A 25,902-nucleotide genomic window follows, 5' to 3' on the forward strand; every position below is an offset into this window, starting at 1 on the left:
ACCTAACCCTAACCCTAACCCTAACCCTAACCCTAACCCTAACCCTAACCCTAACCCTAACCCTAACCCTAACCTACCCTACCCTAACCCTAACCCTAACCCTAACCCTAACCCTAACCCTAACCCTAACCCTAACCCTAAACCCTAACCCTAACCCTAACCCTAACCCTAACCCTAACCCTAACCCTAACCCTAACCCTAACCCTAACCCTAACCCTAACCCTAACCCTAACCCTAACCCTAACCCTAACCCTAACCCTAACCCTAACCCTAACCCTAACCCTAACCCTAACCCCGGTCCGACCCCGACCCCGACCCCGATGCCGATGCCGATGCCGATGCCGATCCCGATCCCGATGCCGATGCTAATGCCGGGATGCAAAAACCGAAGTCCGAAATTAACCGAGTCGGAGCCGGATCCGAAATATACCTAAGAGCGGGCCGAATACCGAAGTAAGCCCTACTTTCCGATATCTAAGAGCGAGCCGCTTTTCGAAATCCGGGGGCGAGCCGCTTCCCGAAATCTAAAAACGAGCTATATCCCGAGAGCGAGCCGTATCCTAAAGGCGAAAGCGAGCTATATCCTAAAAATAAAAGCGAGCTATATCCCGAAGGCGAAAGCGAGCTATATCCTAAAAGCGAAAGTAAGTCGTATCCCGAAGGCGAAAGCGAGCCGCATCCCGAATATAATATCTTATTAATAAAGGTATAAGGGTTAGTAGCTAAGAATATATACGAAACTTTAAACTAAACTAAAAGGAGCACTAAATTAATATAGCTACTATCTATATAAAACGAACTACGAAGAAAGGAAGAAAGGTATCTTAGAAGGAAAGCCCCTTCCTTAGTATTCTACTCTATAGCCGTTTAGCGCGTCCGACGCGTAAGCGTAAGTACGTATATCCTACTTACTAGCTTCTTAGTAAACCTCTACCTTTAGGTCCTTCCTTACGCGCTAAGCGCGCGCGCGTATTCCGCTTATCTACTATCTCGTAGCGCCTTTATTTCCTAGCCGACTTACGTAGCGCGCGTATAACCGCTCTTAAGTAAATATATTTCTCCTAGCTCTTCCCTACTTTCTAGTTCCTTCCTACTACTCGGATCTATCCTACGACTCTATATATCTCGCTTACTATCGTCCGTATATATATACGTATAGTTTAGTATAGTCTTGTTATTTATATATTAATATATAACGTATTATTCTACTATATACGGCCTCCGCGGGAGTCCCTAAGATATTACGTTATATAGCTAAATAGGCGGCTAACTAGGCGACCTAGGCGTTCTAGGCGACCTAGGCGTCCTAGGCGTTCTAGGTATACTAGGCGTTCTAGGCGTACTAGGCGTCCTAGGCGTACTAGGTATACTAGGCGTTCTAGGCGTACTAGGCGTACTAGGCGTACTAGGCGTCCTAGGTATACTAGGCGTACTAGGCGTACTAGGCGTACTAGGCGTCCTAGGCGTACTAGATATACTAGACGTACTAGGCGACCTAAGCGACCTAGGCGTCCTACTACTAAAGTAACTTAAATCCGATATTACTTTATAGTATAGCGGCTAGCTTATAGGACTTATTGGTACTTTCTAGGTAGCTACTATAATAGAAGGGGGCGATAGCGAGCTATATCTCGAACGTAATATCTCGAAGGCGTAGCCCTATTTTAAATATAATATCTAAAATACGATATCTAAAATACGATATCTCGAACCGCGATAGCGAGCTATATCTCGAACGCGATATCTCGAAGGCGATAGCGAGTAATATCTAGAATATAATATCTAAAATACGATATCTTAAACGCGATAGCGAGCGATATCTCGAACGCGATATCTCGAACGCGATAGCGAGCGATATCTCGAATACGATATCTCGGATACGATATCTCGAACGCGATAGCGAGCGATATCTCGAATACGATATCTCGGATACGATATCTCGAATGCGACGCCTCGTAGGCGAGAGCGGAAATCTCGAACGCGACGTCTTATAGGCGATAGCGGATATCTCGAACGTAATATCTCGAAGGCGATAGCGAGCTATATCTCGAACGCGATATCTCGCCGTATCTCGAACGCGACGTCTCGTAGGCAATAGCGAGCTATATCTTAAACGCGCGCTATATACTAAACGTATTCGTATATAGCTATAGACAATTTTTAACTAACTAGCTATTATATATATATATTAGATACTTTAATACTATATTAGTAGAGGGAGAAACTTTTAGTATATACCTAAACTTTCGCCGATATAGATAATATATATATTTTTTAAGATAGATACTTTAATACTATATTAGTATAGGAAGAGACTTTAGGTATATACCTAAACTTTTATTACTATAGACGCATTTCCGCCTTAAGCTACTAACTAGTAGATATATATATATATAATATAGGAGAGGAGAGATATCTACTACTACGAACTAGCTTTAACTATATTACCGACAACTATATTACCGAATGCTCTACTACTTGTTAAATAGGTTCTTGCCTTACTTCTAGTAACTACCGCCCGATAGATCCTATAGGTAATTGTACGCCCGAACTCGCTCCTATATACTTAACCGATCGAATCTAGCTACGAACGCTATCTCGCTAGCCGCCTAGATACTATTAGGTATAGGTAGCGAACTAGGTAGGTTTATAATAATAAACTTATTACGTAGACCTCTAGTATTCGAGATAGTAGTAGCGATCTCTTAAGCGGTCGGCTCTAAGGGTCCGGGTAAGAGAGTAGGTAGAGGAGTAAGTAGTATATCTAAGCGATTAGTAAGTTCGCTATTACTTAAAGACGGCGAAGGATTACGTAGTAGATTATCGTTAATACTTAGAGATAGCGAAGGATTATATAGTAGATTATCGTTAACCGTAGCTAGCCGTAGGCTCGGAGGTAGAGGAAGTAGTAGATCGCCGTTTACCGTACTTAGAGGTAGGGGAGGTAGAGGTAGCAATAGAGATAGTAGAGGACTATCTAGCGGCGGTAGTAATATATAAGCTTTCTTCTACGCTACGGCTACCTTCTCCGCCTAGCGTTCCTTAAATACTATTAGTTAATCCTCGTAGTTATCCTACTCTCTAATAAGGCTCTAAAGCTCGCGTAGACTCTTTCGAACCTTAGCGTAGGCTAGGTCGGTCGCCTTTATAGCGTTTAGTTTCTAGTTTACTATAGTAACTAATTCGTACTACTTACTATTAATAATACTATTTTCGACTTCCTCGCCGAGGGATAATACGTTAGGCTTCTAAGGCGGCTACTCTTTATCCTCTTCTAGGGGAGAGGTAGTCTATATTAGAGAGAACGGAGGTCTCTCTTATCGAAGCTATAAAGGGACTACTATACCCTCCTACTTTACTATATAGGTAAGGCCGTTAAGGATATAGTCGGATAGCGAGTCGACCTAGTTATAGAACTAGAATACAATATCTATAATCGTTATTAGTATTAACTTAGAAACATTTAGAAGAAACTTTAGGTATATACCTAAAGTGTATAATAATAGGTATATACCTAAAGTTTAAATAGGAGAATATACCGGTTCTACTTAAGTGCGCTAGCTTTACGGCATCTCCGTATATAAGCTAGTCGGCGTAGTACTATACGATACGATTAACCTTATCTTGTTTAATAGTTAGGGGCCTAGTCTTACGCTAGATATACTAACGGTCCTCGACGTACTTAGCGACTAGCTTAATATAGAGCTTATCTACTTAGTCCGGTTCTAGGTCGTTATTGCCGAGCTAGTCGTCGTAGTTTCCTTTAGCCTTCTCTTAGATCTATCCGATAACCTTACGAGCAACCGTACCGCTATATACTAAATAGAATAGCGTCTCGTTCGGTAATAGGTTCTTTACGGTAGGATCTATAATATTAGCCTATACGTTACTAGTACGAGGGGAGCGTACGCTATATATAGTACGTAGTAGAGCGTCGGCTATAACCGTATAGATACGCGTCTCGATAGACTCTCGAATAAGGCTAGTCGGCTCCTCCGCGGCGTCGTTTTCGCGTCGCTTAGTATTATTATTTTAGAAAGGGTAGTCTCGTATAATAACCTCTATATCTTCCGGGCTAAGGGTATAGGTAGAGCGAATCTGCTTAAGGAACCGCACTTTATACTTATACTATAAGGCCTAATCGATACTCTCGTCGATATTTAAGGTATAGACCGTTATATCGTATTCTTAGCCTATACGGTAAAGTCGACTGCTAGCTTAGCACTTAATACGGAACGAAACGGCGTCGAGTATAACTATAAAGAAAGCTACCTTCTAGTAGTTAGCGGACTCGGCTCCTATACGCGAAGAGATAATTATAATTTTAACGCTAGGGTCGTTTAGAAAGGCGCGCTCGGCTAGGACGCGGCTACGATTGCTAATACTAGCGCGGATTACAATATATAGGATCTAGAGTAGGCCGCAAATAGCCTCGACGATTAGGAGCGAGATAGGTTCGTAGGCCTAGACTACGAGCTTTAGCAACTCGATAAGTACGATGTTTCGGACGATCTCTAGGAAAGTATAATACTTCGGGGATACGCGGTAGAGGAAGTTAAGGTAGCTAAATCGATCCGAGGGTAGTAGTATCTAGAGATCGCCCTTAAGGGATATATAAAGGTACGTAAAAGGGTCGATAGACCTATTAGTCCTATAATAAAAGGTTAGTAATATCTAAAATATAGAAACTTTAGGTATATACCTAAATCGTAGCTAAAAAAGATATATACCTAAAGTTTTAGAAAACTTATAATAAGTTAATAAGCTTAGTACTCGTATCTAAGCGGCGCCTTAGTATAACCGAGCTAATAGGGTTGTTAGAGGTTAGTATAAGCTAACGGCGTAGGCTAGTACTATAACCGGTCTTATCGTCTTCGTCTATAGTATATAGACGCTTACTATCTGCCGTATTAGTAAACTACCTATAGGCTCTATTATAGATCGTATAGCTAGTATCGTCTATACGAATCTCGATATTATAGAAGTATATAGGTAGGATATCGGTACCGATACGATAGTTAACGCTATTCGCGACGATCGTTTAGCCCTTAATACGGCGGATTTAGACTAGACTTAGAAGTAGTAGTATTACGAAGCCGATATTTATCGTACTACCTATCGCCTTATAGATCGCTTTAGGATAGAGCGCGGCTAGGTAGTACTAGTTAAGTAGGAGATCCGGGCAGCCCGTAAGCCTACGTTAGTAGGAAGGAACTTTAGGCGTATACCTAAAAATTATAATAATCGGAAATAATAAAACTTTAGGCACGTACCTAAATCTCGTAAGAATAGGTACGTACCTAAAGTTTTATAATAAATCGTAGGGAAAGCTTACTATCGTAGACCTTAATCTAGCGGGTAGTCTCTTTCGCTATCTCGTAGATCGTAACGAGGACCTAAATAGTCTTACCGAGGCTAACGTCGTCGCCTATAATAGCGAACCGAGTAGGAGAGAGCATTATACGCTTAAGGTACGCTATACTAGTTACCTACTAAGGCTATAAGCTTAGCCCGTAGTATATAGCCTTAAACCCTAACTTAGTAAAGCTGTCTAGTACGCTTAATATTTCGGGTATAATATCGAGCGAAGTATAGGCGTTCTCGAACGCAAGTACCTTAGCGCTCTTCTAGTTTATAGCGGAGTTAATAAGCGTAAATATCTTACTATCGATAACTAGGGTACTATCGGTATTATAGGCGCTAGTACGCTTGTTATTAGTGTCTTCGGCGTAATGCTATTAGAAGGCTTGTACTTCGCCTATATTAACCTTAGGTATTATAGTATCGAACCCTAGGCGCTCGATCTTAGTAGGATCGCTAAAAAGCTATAGATATAGACGCGCGCTACCGGTAGTAAGGATAATATTATTAATATAGGCGATACGCGCCTTGTTATTAGTAAAGTTGTCTAGGCGTAGGCTAGTCCCTAGATTTATATTACTGCGCTTAGACAAAATATCGAACGTCTTAAGCGTAGTATCCGGATCGGTATTACCTTATATACGCTATATCTCCGTAGTAGTAGATCTATCGTATAGACCCTTCTTAACGAGGTTTAGCAATATCTCTATAATATTGCTTATACGCTCTTCCTACTCTTTAGTATTTACTCGGCTAGCCTTCGGGTCGATATAGACCGGGATAGTAGTAGTAGCGACGCGGGAGATCCTTATCGGCTCGAGTAATAGGTTAACCGGGGCGTTATTATTCTTGTTCTTTATCTTATTATATAGGTATAAGAGTAGCAGTCCTCGATAGAGGTCTTCTCCGTATATCTCTAGTTCTAGGACTAGGTAGACTAGCTAGAGAGTAGGTCTATAAAGCGTAGTAGGAGTGCCTACGAAGAACGTAGGAATATACGCTAGATCTAGCCGATCGATTATAGGATCGAGGGAGTCTAGAATAACCTTTATCTTCTATACGGCGCGGATATAAACAAAGGCTATACGCTTTAGGTTACCCTTAACGGTATCGGGATAGCGCGGGCCCGTAAGAGCGCGATCTACCTCGTCGTCGTCCTCCGCCGTTATACTCTTAACCTTAATCTAGCCTTTAGTAAAACTAGAGATAGTCTTAAGGATCTTATTCGGCGTAAGCTAGAGTCGGTAGCTCTACTAGTTACCGCTATCTTTCTCGTCGATATCTATCTTATCGACGTCGTTATTAGGGTCTTACTCTACTATATCGTCTAAACCTTAGGCGTCTTCGCTATCGCTAACGTATTCTAATAAAACAGGCTATTTGCCCTTGCGCTTAGTCGGTCTAGCTTTACGCTAAGTGCCCGCTAGGGGTCTAGCGTACTTAGCCGACGCGCTCTCGTATTTACTAAATATTCGCTATAATAACTTAGTACTATTCTAGAGAGGAGAATTGAGAATATAGAAACTTTAGGCGTATACCTAAATTATAAACCTTCGAAGAAACTTTAGGTACGTACCTATTTAATATATAGAATAGGTATATACCTAAAGTTTCATCTTTAGAGTTAACTTAAGGCGTATACCTAAATCGTAGTATTTTAAGGAAACTTTAGGTACGCACCTATTTAACGCGTAGAATAGGTATATACCTAAAGTTTTATCTTTTAAGTAGAATCGATGTAACGGTAAAGGAAAAAAAGAATAAAAAAAAGGGGGTATACTTAGGCCTATTATACTTACGACGCGATATAAGTAGAAATACTTAAACGCTAGCTCGAGCTTCGCTATTATATATACGAACTAGTCGCCGACTAGGATCTCTATAGCTCCTACGGTAGTCTCGTTCTTAATAGATCTAGCGGAGTAGGCGGCTATATAGACACCTTAACTATAGGATAGGGCCGTTGCTACGCCGCGGGTCTTGTCTATAATATCCTTAAAGCTATTAACGCGACCTTCCTTAAACCTCTACTCGGCTAGGTTAAGCTTATCTTAGTCTATCTCTATACCGATAGTCTTGTCCTACTTAGCTTTAGTTAACTTCTTAGGCGTATTAGCGGTCTTAGCCTTCTTTACTAGCGACTCTTTCGGGGAAGGATCGCCGAGGCTAAGTAGCAAGGTATACTGCTTCTTAGTAGTAGACGTCGGGGTTTAGGGCAGGTCGCTTAGCGGACTAGTGCCTAATTTGCGCTTACGCGCGCTAGGGATAAGTAGGGAACTTATAGCTACAGTTTTTTCGCGATTATAGTAATGTGTTTCTTTCGAAAATAGTTTAACTGTTAGTGTTTTTAAAGAAACTTTAGGTATGTACCTATTCTAGTACTAGTAATAGTAAGTGCTACGGAAGGTTAATATTAATATTTAAGTTAAGAAGAGGGAGCAGGTTTATAAAAGAAGAAAAGTTGTATTGCGTACGGACTACGTGTTTGCCGCTAGCGGCATGTCCTGCGTCTAATAGCGATATTTGCTTTTAACGCTTACCCGCACTAGTGTTAGGTAATAGCCTATAAGGTTATATAAGGTTATATAAGGTATAACGTAAGGAAATTTTAGGTGCGTACCTAAAGTTCTATTAAACGCTTATTATTGCTACTTACTATAACAACCTTATACTACTATCTAATTAAGGCGAGGATATTATTCTCCGAACTGTCGATCGAGCTAAAGGATTAAATCCTACGCTACCTAGTAAACGTTAGGCATAGAGACTATAAAGTCTAGGTTGCTTATAACTATAGCATAGATAGGGAGTAGTAGATATAATATAAGCGCTAGCCGGCGGGGTTCGGTATCGATAGTTAGACTCGAACTATTGCATAGGATTAGATATATACGGCGGTCCTAGTCGCTCTCTATATTAACGGTAGTCCCGAATTGCGACCCTTATTATATATACCTATACTTACTAACTACGGCGACGAAGCGGTTTAGATAGCAATAGCGAGTATGCGGCCTAGTCTCCGGTTTAGCGAGGTCGTAATTAAGACGAAGTCGGATCCTCCTTTACCTATTAAGAAGCGCAAACGCTACTTCTCGTTATTGCCGGTACGGAGTTTAACGATATATATCCGTATACTCTCGATTATATAGGGTAGTTGCTTGCTACCTTATTGTCCTTAGCGGCTAGCGCCGACGCCCGAGAATATACTATAGGAGACGTCTTATAAGGTATTAATTAATGCGAGTAGCTATAATAATAGTAGGCCTAGTACGATAGCACAATTATTAGCCGTATTTAGACCGCTATATAGTCTCGGGAATAACCTTTACCTATGCGATAGAGAACGTAGTTAAAGGAGGCTCGACGAATATATTAACTTAAGCTCGGAGAGTGCACTAAGGCAGTAGTCGCGGTCTATATACGACTAATTACTATTCGTTAAGTACCTCGTAGACAACCTCTACTTAAGTTATTATAATGCATTCTTCGGGTATTGTAGCTCGGCGTTAGTACCTCTACGACTCTACGACGTCGCCCTCGTATATTTCCGGTTTATATAGACCTTACGTTCTAGACTCTAGGATGTGCGAGATAAGGATCGGCGGTAGTTAAAAGACGTATAGCAAAGTGCGGATAGATTAGCGGTATATACTAGATTTTGCTTAATATCGGTCGTACTCGTATACGGCGGTTTTATATATAATGTTCTAGTTTCTCGCGCGGCGTAGCTACGGTCGCCGGATTGTAAGAAGTACTAGTGTTTATATTAGATTATTACCGATCTAGGTAATAAGACTAAAGGTATATTTAGCCTTAAGCGTTATACTCGGTATAGACTCGATAAGAAAACTTAGCTATTAATATAGCATCGCTTCTTAGTTTATTACTATCTACCGGACTTTAACGTTACGATAGCGGATATTAAGGCGCTTCGCTATAACCTTAAACTACTATATAGCGAGATAGAGTACGAGATCGGAATCGGGGCATTTAACCTCGAAGGTAACGTTAAAGTCTTAGGAACGATTATATATTAGTAGCGCTATAGCATCGCCTACCTAGCAAACGGCATAGTAGATATAACCCTAATCGAACTTCTAGAGGGGGAGGAGGCGTACGACAACGATATTACGCTCGTCGTACTATAGCGACTAAGTATAGCGAAGGAACGCGAGCTACTAGTAATAGAAGAGGGTACGGCTACTCTACGTAAAGTATCGATAGAGGAAGAGAACCCTACGCTACTTAAAGGTAATATTCTTAGATTAGGTATATAATACTACGATTATAGAAACAGTCTCCGCAATATTAAATTATATAAATAATTACATAAGCATGTAAATAAGTAACAACGTCTTTATTCAATTAATTATAGTCCTTCTAGCTTATACAACTACGTAATAATTTCGTTCCTTAAGTAGTTAACTATATAAAGAATTTAGGGCCTATTAAGTAAAGTTAGTCTACCTCGTTATCGTCCTCGATAACCCTATAGTATATATAAGGGTTAAGAGCTATAGTAATCTATATATTAAGTAGACAGTATAATAGAATATCTAGCGGTGTTCTATAGCTCCGAGTGAATGTAAATCGCTATATATAGTAGTAGAGAACGCCTCTTCCGAGATGCTAATTTCCGACTTTGTAGGTCGAGATTTCTACCTATACTACGAGGCTCTATCTCTAATAGTATAGTACAGCTTCCGGATAAAGAGAGGTTAGTACTATATAGCAATTTTGTTATTCTAAGCATATAGAACAATAATAGTATAATAGAATCCTATTATTCTCGACGCTAGTCTAGCAAAGTCGACAAAGCAATAAACCTAGATTATGCGCTATTATATATAATAGGCTATCTGTTTATTTAGTAGTACGCTAGTCGCTCGCTATTCAATCTTATTTAAGCGCTATCTACTTAGTTAACCGGCCTATATCTACTTCTTTAACTATACGATTGAATATTATAGAGACTATACGTATATAAAGGAACTTTAGGTATATACCTATTCTGCGTATTAAATAGGTGCGTACCTAAAGTTTCTTTATTAGTATACACTTATTATATAACTACGGTTTTAGGCGTACGCCCGAAGTTTTTGCTATTGTCGGCGCTATCTAGTAGCCGTATTAAGCGGTAGCTATGCCTAGTATTCGGCTAGCCTTGCCTTACTATTTCGCGACGGAATCTACTCGTCGTTATCGTCGTCGTCGGCAGACGTAGAGTTACTATTATCTAGCCCTCTTAGTCGCTAAATCTGTCGCATCGCTATAAAGCAGTTAATAAGATCTTCGCTAATTATCTACTATCCTTAATTACGGAGTAGATTAGGAGTATAGCGGTATATTATATAAAGTTAGTTCTTCTTTTTTACGGTACTAACGAGCGACTAATGCTATAGGATAGTGCTATTCTAGATAAGGTTACTTGCGCTAACTAGGACGGCGGCTACCTACTTTACCTTATATTAAGCGGTAGTACCGGGTATTTTCTTCTATCGAACGGCTTAATAGATTTTGCTTTTATCGTAAGTAGGGAGGATGCGTATCTAATTTATTATATAACGCCCTATACTATACTTAAACTATTGCGCAATGTCTAGGTAATCCCGACTAAGTAAGGCGAGTATATCGAAATAGTACCTCGCCTACCTACGCTATAGTCGGCGTTCCTAGCTATTGCGGCGAAAACCGTCGTCCTAGTTAAAGAGTAGCTAAAGGCGGGTTTGCTAGATAGCGGTAAATAAGGTAAAGCCGCCTTCTATAGCGTTACTACTACCGCCCCGGGCGACGATAATATTAGGTCTTCCGCCCGTTATCCGATATATAAGGTCGTACGAAAAGCTATAGAGACCGGCTCTCTCTTTATCGGTAACTTCCTCCGAGAAGAAGTAGCGTAACCGTACCTAATCCCCTAGGCGCTTATCGGGCTTTAAGAGTATACGGAGTATATAGCTAGTATAGCGGTATCTATATACCTAGCTTAATCGCTAAAGCGCCCGTTTAACGATACCTAGGTACTAATCCGAGTTGTTATCCTCTTCTAAGTCGTTACCCTTACGCTCCCTATACGCTGCTCGATACGTTTAGTAGGCGGTAACGAATTAGTCGATCGTCTCCTTTACGTAGTTATAGAAAGCTTACTCTAGCCTTCCCGAACTAGTAGCCTAGAGCTAGCTACAGAGGAAGTCGGTAGTATAGGCGGTCTACTAGAGCGCGGCAGTATAGAAGCGTAGTTAAACCTAGTTAAAGAGATCGGCTAGAAGCTAGGCGGTATACGTAGTACGGAGGCTTGCTATAATATTTAAACCCCGACGACTTCCTTCCTACTCTCTATCGCCCGCGCCTAACTAGTCGTAACGATTACGAGAGAGTCTATGCTTTATACTAAAGGAACTACTATTACAGGTCGTAGTTAGTAAGTCGAATAGTATATTAAGTATTACTAACGTAGAGGCTTCCTTAATAGCGCGGGTTATACGATCGAGTTAGGCGGTATTTACGCCTACGTTAACGGACCTTTACGAAAGGACTATATATATTACAAAGAGCTAGCGGTTTAACTATAAACGTATAAAGTCGACGACGTACTTACTCTCGAGTACGAAGAAAGGCTAGTAAGTGCGACGCCTATCTACTCCCTCGGTTAGGCTTAGGCGAGTTATAGGCAGATTAGGCTAATAGAGTAGGTCCTAGTAAGTGCGAACCTCTCCTCGTACGCTAAAGGGAACGGTGCTCGAGGCGTAGCTATCTAGCGTATTATACGCCTATATAATTTCCGCTTTAAAGGCGTCTAAGATACGAGCTCGGCGAAATATAGTATCTCGGGCAATAAGGGAAGTAACGGCGGCTACCTAGTCGATAGTAGACTAGGAGAATATAAGAAGCGGCAGTATTAACTAACTAAAAATAGGTTCTACCGTTCGGTTAATAGACGCGAAGAGATCCTTCGATATATTATATCCTTAGAAGAAGCCGATACTACTAAGCCGCTCTATAGACTTACGGAGTAGTTTGCCTCGGATACTATAAGCCTCTTATATACCGAACTACTAGTATACTTAAGGATACTCGATATTAAAGCCGCTAGTCTTCGCAATACTATAGGCTGTCTAGTAAAGGGCGATAAGCGGAGATACTACTACGTCTTCGACTACTAGTCTAGTAGGGATGTCTTCCTACGCGAGGTCGAACTAAGCGCGGTCTATATTACGATATATAGGGTTAAACTAGCGCTCGAGGGACTAATCGAGGAGTTCTTTAAGCTCTAGGGGAGTCTATGCCTCTAGACGGATTTTAGTCCTATACTATATAATAACTAGTTCTATACGCCGCTAATATATATCTAAGTCTCGACGTAACCGACGTTCGATACCCTACTATAAACAATATAGTCGTAGTATAGCTACGTCGACTATAGGGTCTTAATTTACCGGTAGCGGATCTATAATATCGTAAGAGATTTTACTAACGTTGCGATTATTGCCTTCTACGCCTTGTTTCTATCGAGTATATACGCGATTATATACTTACTAGAAGGATAGGGGATAATATACGAGCACTCGAGAAGGATAAGTATCGCGAAGCGTAGGAATAAGGATAGTATTAATAAAGTAAGCCTGTTTACGCTTGTTTATATAATAGCGACGTTGCCGGTCGATCTTCCGATTTCGATTCGCTTTAGGGAGTAGAAGGTTAGGGAAGAAGAGGTACGTATTAAATCTAGAAGTATCGAGTCTAGTCGCGATCCGTATATACTTATAGCGTTCGGGTCGTATCGGAGAGCGGCCTACTAGTATATACTACTCGTAAGTAATAGTCTTTATAAAGCGAGGCGTATAGAACAACCGAATACCGGCTCTATAGGTCGCAAGTAAGGTTATAGGGAGGAGAAGTGCGTTAATGTCCTAGTATCGAGTAATATAAAATAGCTAATTAGTAGATATAAGGTACGACTTCTCGAGTAATAGGACCGTAGAAGGTACCCTATTAACCTACCCGGCGAGGAGTCTACGCTAGTCGACGCCTCGGAGCTACTCGTATATATACGTCGGGAGCTTACTATACTCTACGACGTACGCAAGTATATCCGGGAGCTAGTAAAGTTAACTTTAGGCGAAGGTAGCGGTAGTACCCTTAGTAACAAATTCTACGAGTATAACTTTAGGCGGTATCGGCTCCTCTTCTTCCGCGTCCGTATCCTAGTCTTAGGAATACTTATAAAAGCAACTATCTATAGCGAGCGCTTAGTAAAGTACTATCCGACTATAAGGGGTCGATATAATAGGTAGGTTGTCTAGTTCCTCGTCGGAATTAACCCTAGCGTCGCTACTCGAAGGACTACTTAAATCCGATTAGATTAAACTACTAGTTACCGAAGGTACTCGCGAGCTTTTAAGCGTAACGTCGCTATTATCGTCTCGACCCTACCGACCTCGTAGTAGCGTAGGTCGTAGCGGTAGTAGGGGTTCTAGTAAGGCAGGGCGCGGGTTACGCCCTCTAGGATTTAGCCGGATACGTAGTAGGAGCCCGCGTTATAGCTACGATAGCTAAGCTCTAGGACGAGGCCTTTATAAGCTCTCTCTTAAATTAGACCTAGTAATACTATCTCTTAATCTAGACGGGCTTCGCCTTAAGCTAGGGCTAGGAATACTGTCTCTAGAATTAGACTTAGATATACTCGCGCTTGCGATCGGTCGACTACGCCGTACCGAGGCTAGTAGTTAATTCGTCCTATCTCTTAAAGTAGGTAACGAGGGGCTCTCTAGAATAGGAGGGAAGGAGAGACTTCTTCGAGAAGTCGGCGAAGCAGGTTAAGTAGCGGACTTCGAAGCTAGTAATAGGGGAGAATAAGCTACGCTTACTTAGGAGTCTAGCTTAGGCGGCGTCGTAGGTAATAAGGGGCTCTCTAGAATAGGAGGGAAGGAGAGACTTCTTCGAGGAGTCGGCGAAGTAGGTTAAGTAGCGGACTTCAAAGCTAGTAATAGGGAAGAATAAGCTACGCTTTCTTAGGAGTTAGGCTTAGGCGGCGTCGCTAGTATAGAAGCTAGCGGGGAAGGCGTCGCTAGTATAGAAGCTAGCTAGGAAGGCGTCGCTAGTATAGAAGCTAGTACGGGAGGTGTCGCTAGTATAGAAGCTAGCTAGGGAGGTATCGCTAGTATAGAAGCTAGCTAGGGAGGTATCGCTAGTATAGAAGCTAGCGCGGGAGGTATCGCTAGTATAGAAGCTAGCGCGGGAGGTATCGCTAGTATAGAAGCTAGCGCGGGAGGTATCGCTAGTATAGAAGCTAGCGCTAGTAGGGATTATACTATAGCGGACGAAGAGGGTCTAGTAGCTATCGGAGCGGGGCGGTAAACTATTCTACGTAGGGTAAGAGGACCTATATACGAAGGGAGAGTATTAGATAGGTATACTAGTTAAGTGCTATCTGTTTTAGGGAGAAGGGGACGTAGAGGAGCCCGCCGAATAGCTAACCGAGGCTAGTCGTAGGTAGGGATAGCCTATACGATCGATTATTAAACGAGCGACGTAGAAGTGCTATCCCTTAGAGTAGAGCTAGCGGCGTTAGCTCTAGCGAATTAATCGACTACCGCGATAACATCGTCGATCTCGAGCTAGTTAATATAGGTAGCGAGGAGCTATAGCCTATCTCTAGTATTTGTACGCGGCGCTATCTATAAAGAGAGCAGTAGTAGTCGTAGTACTAGGAGAAGTAGCCGTCCCTAACTAGCCGAATAGTACTAACTCTAGAGTGTTTAACTACCTACTACGCCTGTTTAGCTACGAAGTAAAGGATTAATATAGGGGATAGGTTAGGTAGCCGAGGAGGTAGACGATATAGCGGCTAGATATAGTAGCAGCGTAGACGAAGAAGATACTACGCCTAGGTCTTGCTTAGCTTGCTATACTTTCTTCTAGGCTCGTCGTAGAGCTGTACTCGCTAACTTCCTCGCGGTACGTTCGGCCTTCTTCTTCCGCTCTTCCTCTTTAGTACCGAGTAGCTTGCGCTATCCTTTAGGCGGCATTGTATTAATTCCGTTAATAGCGGAGGGCAAAGCTTATATATAAGCCGCGCTAATAAGCATAGAATTCGAGGAGGTAGTAGTTCTATCTCGCAGAAACTACTAATACTAGAAAGGGCTACCCCTTTCTAGCGATGCATTTTGTATATAAGAGAGCAAGGAATAGTAGCGTAGTATATTTTGCGTATAAAGCAGTGCGTACAAGTAGGTTCGTATACTGCCTACGGCCTTCCCGTAGACGTTACAAAACCTAAAGTCTAGCAATAAAAGGATACCGTAAACAACTTAAAACTTTAGGTACGTACCTAAAACTAGGCGTTTTAGGTACGTACTAAAAGTTTTAAGTTGTTCCTCTATCGGACTATAGGATAAGTAAACCTAAAGAGTATTATAGGTAGGTCTATTATTAAAGGTAAAAGTCCTTACTAGGCGATAGGCGGAGTAATACGAAATACGGGATAAGGTTCGTAGTAGCCTTCCGTAACAGCGAAGGAAGGCTATTTAATTAGATAGTTAGCTAGGTTCTAATAATGTTTAATTAATATCGGGTAGACAGGTTAGCTAGATTTCGGGAAAGGGTACCTCGTATACTTAATATAAGACTAAAAGTATAGCTAAGAAGATAGGTAAATCCCTACTTACGGAACCGGAGGGTAAGGGGTAGGGGAATGCGTACCCCGTATATTTCTTAACCGGAAGCGCTCTATCGCGTTCTAACGGAGCGAGGGCCGTATCGCTAGTTATAGCTAATTAGCTAGACGCGGGCGCGGTCGAGATACGACTTAGAATACGAACGCCTTCTTACTTTAATATTTCTTAAGCGCTTCGTCGTATCCTAGCGAAGCGGCTTACTAACTAGAAGCGCTTCGTCGTATCCTAACGAAGCGGCTTACTAACTAGAAGCGCTTCGTCGTATCCTAACGAAGCGGCTTAACGACATCCTTATCCTTACTACGACTACCGAGACGTACAAATTCTTCCTCGAATATAGCGATATAACGTAAAAACTAGTCGATAGCGTAGTTAGTCTAATAAGCGATAATTATTAGTAGATCTCCCTTATTCTAGTTCTCGAGTATTACTTTAATAGCTTGTATAGAGATATAGGTCTTGCTAGTACCGGGTAGGCCTTAAATAATAGCAAGACGCGCCGTTAGAATACGACGGAGCGCTTCTAGTTAGGAGGCGTCTAGAGCACTATTAGGCTTAGAAGGCTAGTGCTTAACTATATTAATATTCTCGAAGCTCTCGTTAGAGTTATTAACTAGGATAGAGCTTAGATCTCGCTTCGGCTGTGCTTTAATATACTTAGGCGCCGAAATATAAGGCTATATACTAACGAGGTACTCTAATAAGGGGAAACCCTCGCGTATTATACGCTAAAGGCTAAGCAAGGTATGCCGATTAGCTTCGAAAAGTCCGCTACGGTCCTCTACTATAAGATATTCTATAGCAGGATCTAGCTTTATCTCCTCGGGACGGGCAAAGGCGAGATTAGGCTTAGGTAGATTCTACTAAAGTCCCTCTAGTAGTCGAGCAGCAATAGTAGCGACAATAGCGCGAGATACGAACTTATTATTTATTAGTATAAGAACGACTAAGCTGCTAGCGATAAGGCGCTTTAACTGTTCCTATAGAACTTTCTTACTAGTAGGGAGGAGACTAAAAGTAACGCGGACGGCGAAGCTACGTATAGACAAAGTCGCGCCGTAGATGTAAACCTACTTAGGTTAGTATATAACGGGCGGCGCGTTAAAGGGGTAAAGGCGAGACTAACCTTCGTATAGATGCCGACTTTGCTATTAAATGCGTCCTTAGCGGTATATAGAGTATAGCGAGTTATTAAGACTGCTTTATAAAGGCCGCGGAGGGTATCTTCGCGGTTCCTATAGAACTTTCTTACTAGTACGGAGGAGACTAAAAGTAACGCGGACGGCGAAGCTACGTATAGACAAAGTCGCGCCGTAGATATAAACCTGCTTAGGTTAGTATATAATAGGCAGCGCGTTAAAGAGGTAAAGGCGAGACTAACCTTAGTATAGATACCGACTTTGCTATTAAATACGTCCTTAGCGGCATATAGAGTATAGCGAGTTATTAAGACTACTTCGCGAAGGCCGCGGAGGGCATCTTCGCGGTATAGCTCGTAGAGAGTACTCTAAGAGAATAGTTCTATAAGGGAGGCGATAAATAGTAAATAGGGCTTGTCGATATCGCGCGCGAGGGCGAGCGTTCCTATCGCTAGTTATAGCTAATTAGCCCGCGGCCCTTACCGTATCGCTAGTTATAGCTAATTAGCCCGACGCGGGCGTAGTCGAGATACGACTAAGAATGCGACCGCCTTCTTATTTAGCTCGTAATATACGTAGGCGGCCTACGAGTAGGCGCGAGAATATATTCTTTTATACCTTCGATATTATAATATCGAATAAATAGAGAATAGTTCTATAAGGGAGGCGATAAATAGTAAATAGGGCTCGTCGACGTCGCGCGCGAGGGCGAGCGTTCCTATCGCTAGTTATAGCTAATTAGCTCGTAGCCCTTACCGTATCGCTAGTTATAGCTAATTAGCCCGACGCGGGCGTAGTCGAGATACGACTTAGAATACGACCGCCTTCTTATTTAGCTCGTAATATACGTAGGCGGCCTACGAGCAGGCGCGAGAATATATTCTTTTATACCTTTGATATTATAATATCGAATAAATAGAGAATAGTTCTATAAGGGAGGCGATAAATAGTAAATAGGGCTCGTCGACGTCGCGCGCGAGGGCGAGCGTTCCTATCGCTAGTTATAGCTAATTAGCCCGCGGCCCTTGCCGTATCGCTAGTTATAGCTAATTAGCCCGACGCCGGCGCCCTACTATACGCCCGCTATACGCCTAACCCTAACCCTAAAGTGCCCTATAGTAGGCCTAGTCGATAACCGGGTTGTGCTTTTTAAGCTAAGGAAGACTAAGAATAACGGGGTAAGTCTTCGAGAGTTTCGTAAGGAAAAACATAATATATTCGGTATATAGGCCGATAGTAATAGATAAGTAGTAGATCTAGGTTACCTTACCGGCGGCCGCGGTCGTACCGTTAAACATTTCTAACTCCCGAGCGTACGTAAGGTCTTAGAACGTTAAGCCGAGCTCTCTCGCATAGTTGTAATCTATAAACGAGTAGCCGGTTGCGCCGTTATTAATAAAAGCTATAGTTTTCAATAATTTCTTTTAATTTCCTATTAACGTTTCTACTATAAAAGGCTAGTAGACTAACTCTTTCTCTATAGCCGAGCTAGAGAAAGGGAAGGTAGTAGTAGATACTCTTAGTTTTAGAACGAATAAACCTTATAAGCGACTATATATAAGGTTTAAGCTTTTCCCTAGCCGCTCGGAGTAGCGCTAGCCGGTAAAGGCGTATCTAGAGTCGTAATATTCGCGGCGGCGACTCGCTATATCGTTAGCGTATTTAGCCGGCCGACGAGAGACAGGTAGAGGCGAGCAATATATCCTTTTACTCCGTAGTAGATATATTCTCCTACCGTACGGCGACGCTACTTCTCTTCTTCCGAAAGCTTACTATTTACTAGGGGCGCGCGTAGACGGGCGCCGAGCGAGGCAGCGCTTAAATCTATCGGATCGGTAGTAGGCTAGGCGCCTAGCGGTATTAGGGCTATAGCCGGAGCTAGTACTAAAGCCGGCGTCTAAGCTATCTATAACTTCGACGGTAGCGTAGCGAACGGCGACGTAAAGCGACCGGTATTCGTATAGGCGCCTCCGCGGTTAGCGATAATTTTCGCGAAGTTTCGAGTCGTATTATCGATACGCGTAAGTAAGGCGTATAGTTCGGTAATGTTTAGATTCTCCGTATCCTTATCGCGGACTTATAGTATTATTTCTTCGCTAAGGCCGCGTACTAAGATCTACTTAGCGACGTCCGGGGGGTATTCGGCGTACCTAATCTCGTATTAGAAGGCGGTATAGTACTCTTAGTAGGTCTTATTTGCTTGCTTAAGTTTGTCTAAGTTTAGGCGCGTAGTTTGCTTACGGTCAGGGTCGCCGAAACTAGCGTCGAGGGCCTTCTAGATAGTAGCCGTTATAGTTGTTTCTATATTTTCTAAGAGGCTATAGCAGGAATCGAGGGCGGAGCTACTAAGCAGAGAAAATATAAATCCGGTCTTTAAAGCTTTAGTCGGATAGTAGTCGGCGTTAGCGAGAAAGCGGATCTTAACCTATATCTTAAATTCTTCGTATACTTTACGCTTACTAGTAAAGCGTTCGGGGTCGCTTAGCTTCTTACTCTTGTTCGAAGTAGGTATAAATAGGTAAGAAGCGGGTACCGCGGCGCCTAGGCGAGTAGAGGCGAGCTACGACTAGAGGCGGCCTACCTCGTCTTCTTTTTCCGCGATAGAAGCATTCGCGTCGCTAAGAGCCGTACTAAGGCTAGTACGGGAGACCGAGAGGAAACGAGTAGTATCTTTATAAGCCTTAAGCAGGTTAATAAGTAGTTCCGGGTCGGTAGCGTAGGCGTAATCTAGCTATTCGCGCGTAGCGGGGATTTTATTCTATACTAAGCTTAAAAAATCGGGTACGTCGTTAGGTCTTATATTTTAAATCTATTCGTTAGGCGTATCTATCTTAATAGAGGCGTTTTTTAAGGCAGTTCGTAATATAAGGGTTAGTAGCTAAGTAGTAAGAATATATACGAAACTTTAAACTAAACTAAAGGGAGCACTAAATTAATATAGCTACTATCTATATAAGACGAACTGCGAAGAAAGGAAGAAGGGTGCCTTAGAGGGAGAGTCCCTTCCTTAGTATTCCGCCCTACAGCCGTCTAGCGCGTCCGACGCGTAAGCGTAAGTACGTATATCCGCTATCTCGTAGCGCCGTTATCTCTTAGCTAACTTACGTAGCGCGCGTATACGAACTCGTTTAACCGCTCTTAAGTAAACATGTTTCTCCTAGCTCTTCCCTGCCTTCCGGTTCCTTCCTACTACTCGGATCTGTCCTACGACTCTATATATCTCGCTTACTATCGTCCGTATATACGTACGTATAGTTTAGTATAGTCCCGTCGTTCGTATATTAATATATAACGTATTATTCTACTATATACGGCCTCCGTAGGAGTCCCTAAGATGTTACGTTATACGGCTAAGTAGGCGACCTAGGCGTACTAGGCGTACTAGGCATATTAGGCGTACTAGGCGTACTAGGCGTACTAGGCGACCTAGGCTAACTAGGCGACCTACTTCGCTAGGGGCCCCTACTACTAAGGCAACTCAAATCCGATATTACTTTATAGTATAGCGGCTAGCTTATAGGACTTGTCGGTGCTTTCTAGGCAGCTACTATAATAATAGGTTCTACTATTCGGTTAATAGACGTAAAGAGATCCTTCGATATATTATATCCTTAGAAGAAGCCGATACTACTAAGCCGCTCTACGGACTTACGGAGTAGTTTACCTCGGATACTATAAGCCTCTTATATACCGAACTACTAGTATACTTAAGGATACTCGATATTAAGGCCGCTAGTCTTTGTAACGCTATAGGCTGTCCGGTAAAGGGCGATAAGCGGAGATACTACTACGTCTTCGACTACTAGTCTAGTAGGGATGTCTTCCTATACGAGGTCGAACTAAGCGTAGTCTATATTACGATATATAGGGTTAAACTAGCGCTCGAGGGACTAATCGAGGAGTTCTTTAAGCTCTAGGGGAGTCTATACCTCTAGACGGATTTTAGTCCTATACTATATAACAACTAGTTCTATATACCGCTAATATATATCTAAGTCTCGACGTAACCGACGTTCGATACCCTACTATAAACAATATAGTCGTAGTATAGCTACGTCGACTATAGGGTCTTAATTTACCGGTAGCGGATCTATAATATTATAAGAGATTTTACTAACGTTACGATTATTACCTTCTACGCCTTATTTCTATCGAGCGTATATACGATTATATACTTACTAGAAGGATAGGGGATAATATACGAGCACTTAAGAAGGATAAGTATCGCGAAGCGTAGGAATAAGGATAGTATTAATAAAGTAAGCCTATTTACGCTTGTTTATATAATAGCGACGTTACCGGTCGATCTTCCGATTTCGATTCGCTTTAGGGAGTAGAAGGTTAGGGAAGAAGAGGTACGTATTAAATCTAGAAGTATCGAGTCTAGTCGCGATCCGTATATACTTATAGCGTTCGGGTCGTATCGGAGAGCGGCCTACTAGTATATACTACTCGTAAGTAATAGTCTTTATAAAGCGAGGTATATAGAATAACCGAATACTAGCTCTATAGGTCGCAAGTAAGGTTATAGGGAGGAGAAGTACGTTAATATCCTAGTATCGAGTAATATAAAATAGCTAATTAGTAGATATAAGGCACGACTTCTCGAGTAATAGAACCGTAGAAGGTACCTTATTAACCTATCCGGCGAGGAGTCTACGCTAGTCGACGCCTCGGAGCTACTCGTATATATACGTTAGGAGCTTACTATACTCTACGACGTACGTAAGTATATCCGGGAGCTAGTAAAGTTAACTTTAGGCGAAGGTAGCGGTAGTACTCTTAGTAACAAATTCTACGAGTATAACTTTAAGTAGTATCGGCTCCTTTTCTTCCGCGTCCGTATTCTAGTCTTAGGAATACTTATAAGAGCAACTATCTACAGCGAGCGCTTAGTAAAGTACTATCCGACTATAAGGGGTCGATATAATAGGTAAGTTATCTAGTTCCTCGTCGGAATTAACCCTAGCGTCGCTACTCGAAGAACTACTTAAATCCGATTAGATTAAACTACTAGTTACTAAAGGTACTTACGAGCTTTCGAGCGTAACGTCGCTATTATCGTCTCGACCCTACCGACCTCGCGATAGTATAGGTCGTAGTAGTAGTAGGGGTTCTAGTAAGATAGGGCGCGGATTGCGCCCTCTAGGATTTAGCCGAATATATAGTAGGAGCCCGCGTTATAGCTACGATAGGTAAGCTCTAGGACGAGGCCTTTATAAGCTCTCTCTTAAATTAGACCTAGTAATACTATCTCTTAATCTAGACGGGCTTCGCCTTAAGCTAGGGCTAGGAATACTATCTCTAGAATTAGACTTAGATATACTCGCGCTTGCGATCGGTCGACTACGCCGTACTAAGGCTAGTAGTTAATTCGTCCTATCTCTTAAAGTAGGTAACGAGGGGCTCTCTAGAATAGGAGGGAAGGAGAGACTTCTTCGAGAAGTCGGCGAAGTAGATTAAGTAGTAGACTTCGAAGCTAGTAATAGGGGAGAATAAGCTACGCTTACTTAGGAGTCTAGCTTAGGTAGCGTTATAGGTAACGAGGGGCTCTCTAAAATAGGAGGGAAGGAGAGACTTCTTTAAGGAGTCGGCGAAGTAGATTAAGTAGTAGACTTCGAAGCTAGTAATAGGGAAGAATAAGCTACGCTTCCTTAGGAGTTAGGCTTAGGCGGCGTCGCTAGTATAGAAGCTAGTAGGGAAGGCGTCGCTAGTATAGAAGCTAGCTAGGAAGGCGTCGCTAGTATAGAAGCTAGCGCGGGAGATATCGCTAGTATAGAAGCTAGCTAGGGAGGTATCGCTAGTATAGAAGCTAGCGCGGGAGGTATCGCTAGTATAGAAGCTAGCGCGGGAGGTATCGCTAGTATAGAAGCTAGCGCGGGAGGTATCGCTAGTATAGAAGCTAGCGCGGGAGGTATCGCTAGTATAGAAGCTAGCGCTAGTAGGGATTATACTATAGCGGACGAAGGGGATCTAGTAGCTATCGGAGCGGGGCCGTAAACTATTCTATATAGGGTAAGAGGACCTATATACGAAGGGAGAGTATTAGATAGATATACTAGTTAAGTACTATTTGTTTTAGGGAGAAGGGGACGTAGAGGAGCCCGCCGAATAGCTAACTAAGGCTAGTCGTAGGTAGGGATAGCCTATACGATCGATTATTAAACGATAGACGTAGAAGTACTATCCCTTAGAGTAGAGCTAGCGGCGTTAGCTCTAGTAAATTAATCGACTACCGCGATAACATCGTCGATCTCGAGCTAGTTAATATAGATAGCGAGGAGCTATAGCCTATCTCTAGTATTTATACGCGGCGCTATTTATAAAGAGAGCGGTAGTAGTCGTAGTACTAGGAGAAGTAGCCGTCCCTAACTAGCCGAATAGTACTAACTCTAGAGTATTTAACTACCTACTACGCCTATTTAGCTACGAAGTAGAGGGTTAATATAGAGGATAGATTAGGTAGCCGAGGAGGTAGACGATATAGCGGCTAGATATAGTAGTAGCGTAGACGAAGAAGATACTATACCTAGGTCTTACTCGGCTTGCTATACTTTCTTCTAGGCTTATCGTAGAGCCGTACTCGCTAACTTCCTTATAGTACGTTCGGCCTTCTTCTTCCGCTCTTCCTCTTTAGTACTAAGTAGCTTACGCTATCCTTTAGGCAGCATCGTATTAATTCCGTTAATAGCGGAGGGCAAAGCTTATATATAAGCCGCGCTAATAAGTATAGAATTCGAGGAGGTAGTAGTTCTATCTCGCGGAAACTACTAATACTAGAAAGGGCTACCCCTTTCTAGCGATATATTTTATATATAAGAGAGTAAGGAATAGTAGCGCAGTATATTTTACGTATAAAGTAGTGCGTATAAGCAGGTTCGTATACTACCTACGGCCTTCCTATAGACGTTGCAAAACCTAAAGTCTAGTAATTAAAGGACACCGTAAATAACTTAAAACTTTAGGTACGTACCTTAAACGCCTAGTTTTAGGTACGTACTAAAAGTTTTAAGTTATTCCTCTATCGGACCGTAGGATAAGTAAACCTAAAGAGTATTACTAGTAGGTCTATTATTAAAGGTAAAAGTCCTTACTAGGCGATAGGCGGAGTAATACGAGATATAGGGTAAGGTTCGTAGTAGCCTTCCGTAATAGCGAAGGAAGGCTATTTAATTAGATAGTTAGCTAGGTTCTAATAATGTTTAATTAATGTCGGGCAGATAGGTTAGCTAGATTTCGGGAAAGGGTACCTCGTATACTTAATATAAGACTAAAAGTATAGCTAAGAAGATAGGTAAATCCCTACTTACGGAACCGGAGGATAAGGGGTAGGGGAATACGTACCCCGTATATTTCTTAACCGGAAGCGCTCCGTCGCGTTCTAACGGAGCGAGGGCCGTATTGCTAGTTATAGCTAATTAGCTAGACGCGGGCGCGGTCGAGATACGACTTAGAATACGAACGCCTTCTTACTTTAATGTTTCTTAAGCGCTTCGTCGTATCCTAGCGAAGCGGCTTACTAACTAGAAGCGCTTCGTCGCATCCTAACGAAGCGGCTTAACGATATCCTTATCCTTACTACGACTACCGAGACGTACAAATTCTTCCTCGAATATAGCGATATAACGTAAAAACTAGTCGATAGCGTAGTTAGTCTAATAAGCGATAATTATTAGTAGATCTCCCTTATTCTAGTTCTCGAGTATTACTTTAATAGCTTATATAGAGATATAGGTCTTACTAGTACTAGATAGGCCTTAAATAATAGTAAGACGCGCCGTTAGAATACGATAGAGCGCTTCTAGTTAGGAGGCGTCTAGAGCACTATTAGGCTTAGAAGGCTAGTACTTAACTATATTAATATTCTCGAAGCTCTCGTTAGAGTTATTAACTAGAATAGAGCTTAGATCTCGCTTCGGCTATACTTTAAAATACTTAGGCGCCGAAATATAAGGCTATATACTAACGAGGTACTCTAATAAGGGGAAACCCTCGCGTATTATACGCTAAAGGCTAAGTAAGGTATACCGATTAGCTTCGAAAAGTCCGCTACGGTCCTCTACTATAAGATATTCTATAGTAGGATCTAGCTCTAACTCCTCGGGACGAGCAAAGGCGAGATTAAGCTTAGGTAGATTCTACTAAAGTCCCTCTAGTAGTCGAGCGGCAATAGTAGCGATAATAGCGCGAGACACGAACTTGTTATTTATTAGTATAAGAACGACTAAGCTACCGGCGATAAGGCGCTTTAACTATTCCTATAGAACTTTCTTACTAGTACGGAGGAGACTAAAAGTAACGTAGACGGCGAAGCTATATATAGACAAAGTCGCGCCGTAGATATAAACCTGCTTAGGTTAGTATATAACGGGCGGCGCGTTAAAGGGGTAAAGGCGAGACTAACCTTCGTATAGATACCGACTTTACTATTAAATGCGTCCTTAGCGGTATATAGAGTATAGCGAGTTATTAAGACTACTTCGCGAAGGCCGCGGAGGGTATCTTCGCGGTTCCTATAGAACTTTCTTACTAGTATAAAGGAGACTAAAAGTAACGCGGACGGCGAAGCTACGAGTAGACAAAGTCGCGCCGTAGATATAAACCTACTTAGGTTAGTATATAACGGGCGGCGCGTTAAAGGGGTAAAGGCGAGACTTACCTTAGTATAGATACCGACTTTACTATTAAATGCGTCCTTAGCGGCATATAGAGTATAGCGAGTTATTAAG

The sequence above is a fragment of the Pseudocercospora fijiensis genome (genome assembly GCF_000340215.1).
Source record: "Pseudocercospora fijiensis CIRAD86 unplaced genomic scaffold MYCFIscaffold_1, whole genome shotgun sequence".
NCBI classification, from domain to species: Eukaryota; Fungi; Ascomycota; class Dothideomycetes; order Mycosphaerellales; family Mycosphaerellaceae; genus Pseudocercospora; species Pseudocercospora fijiensis.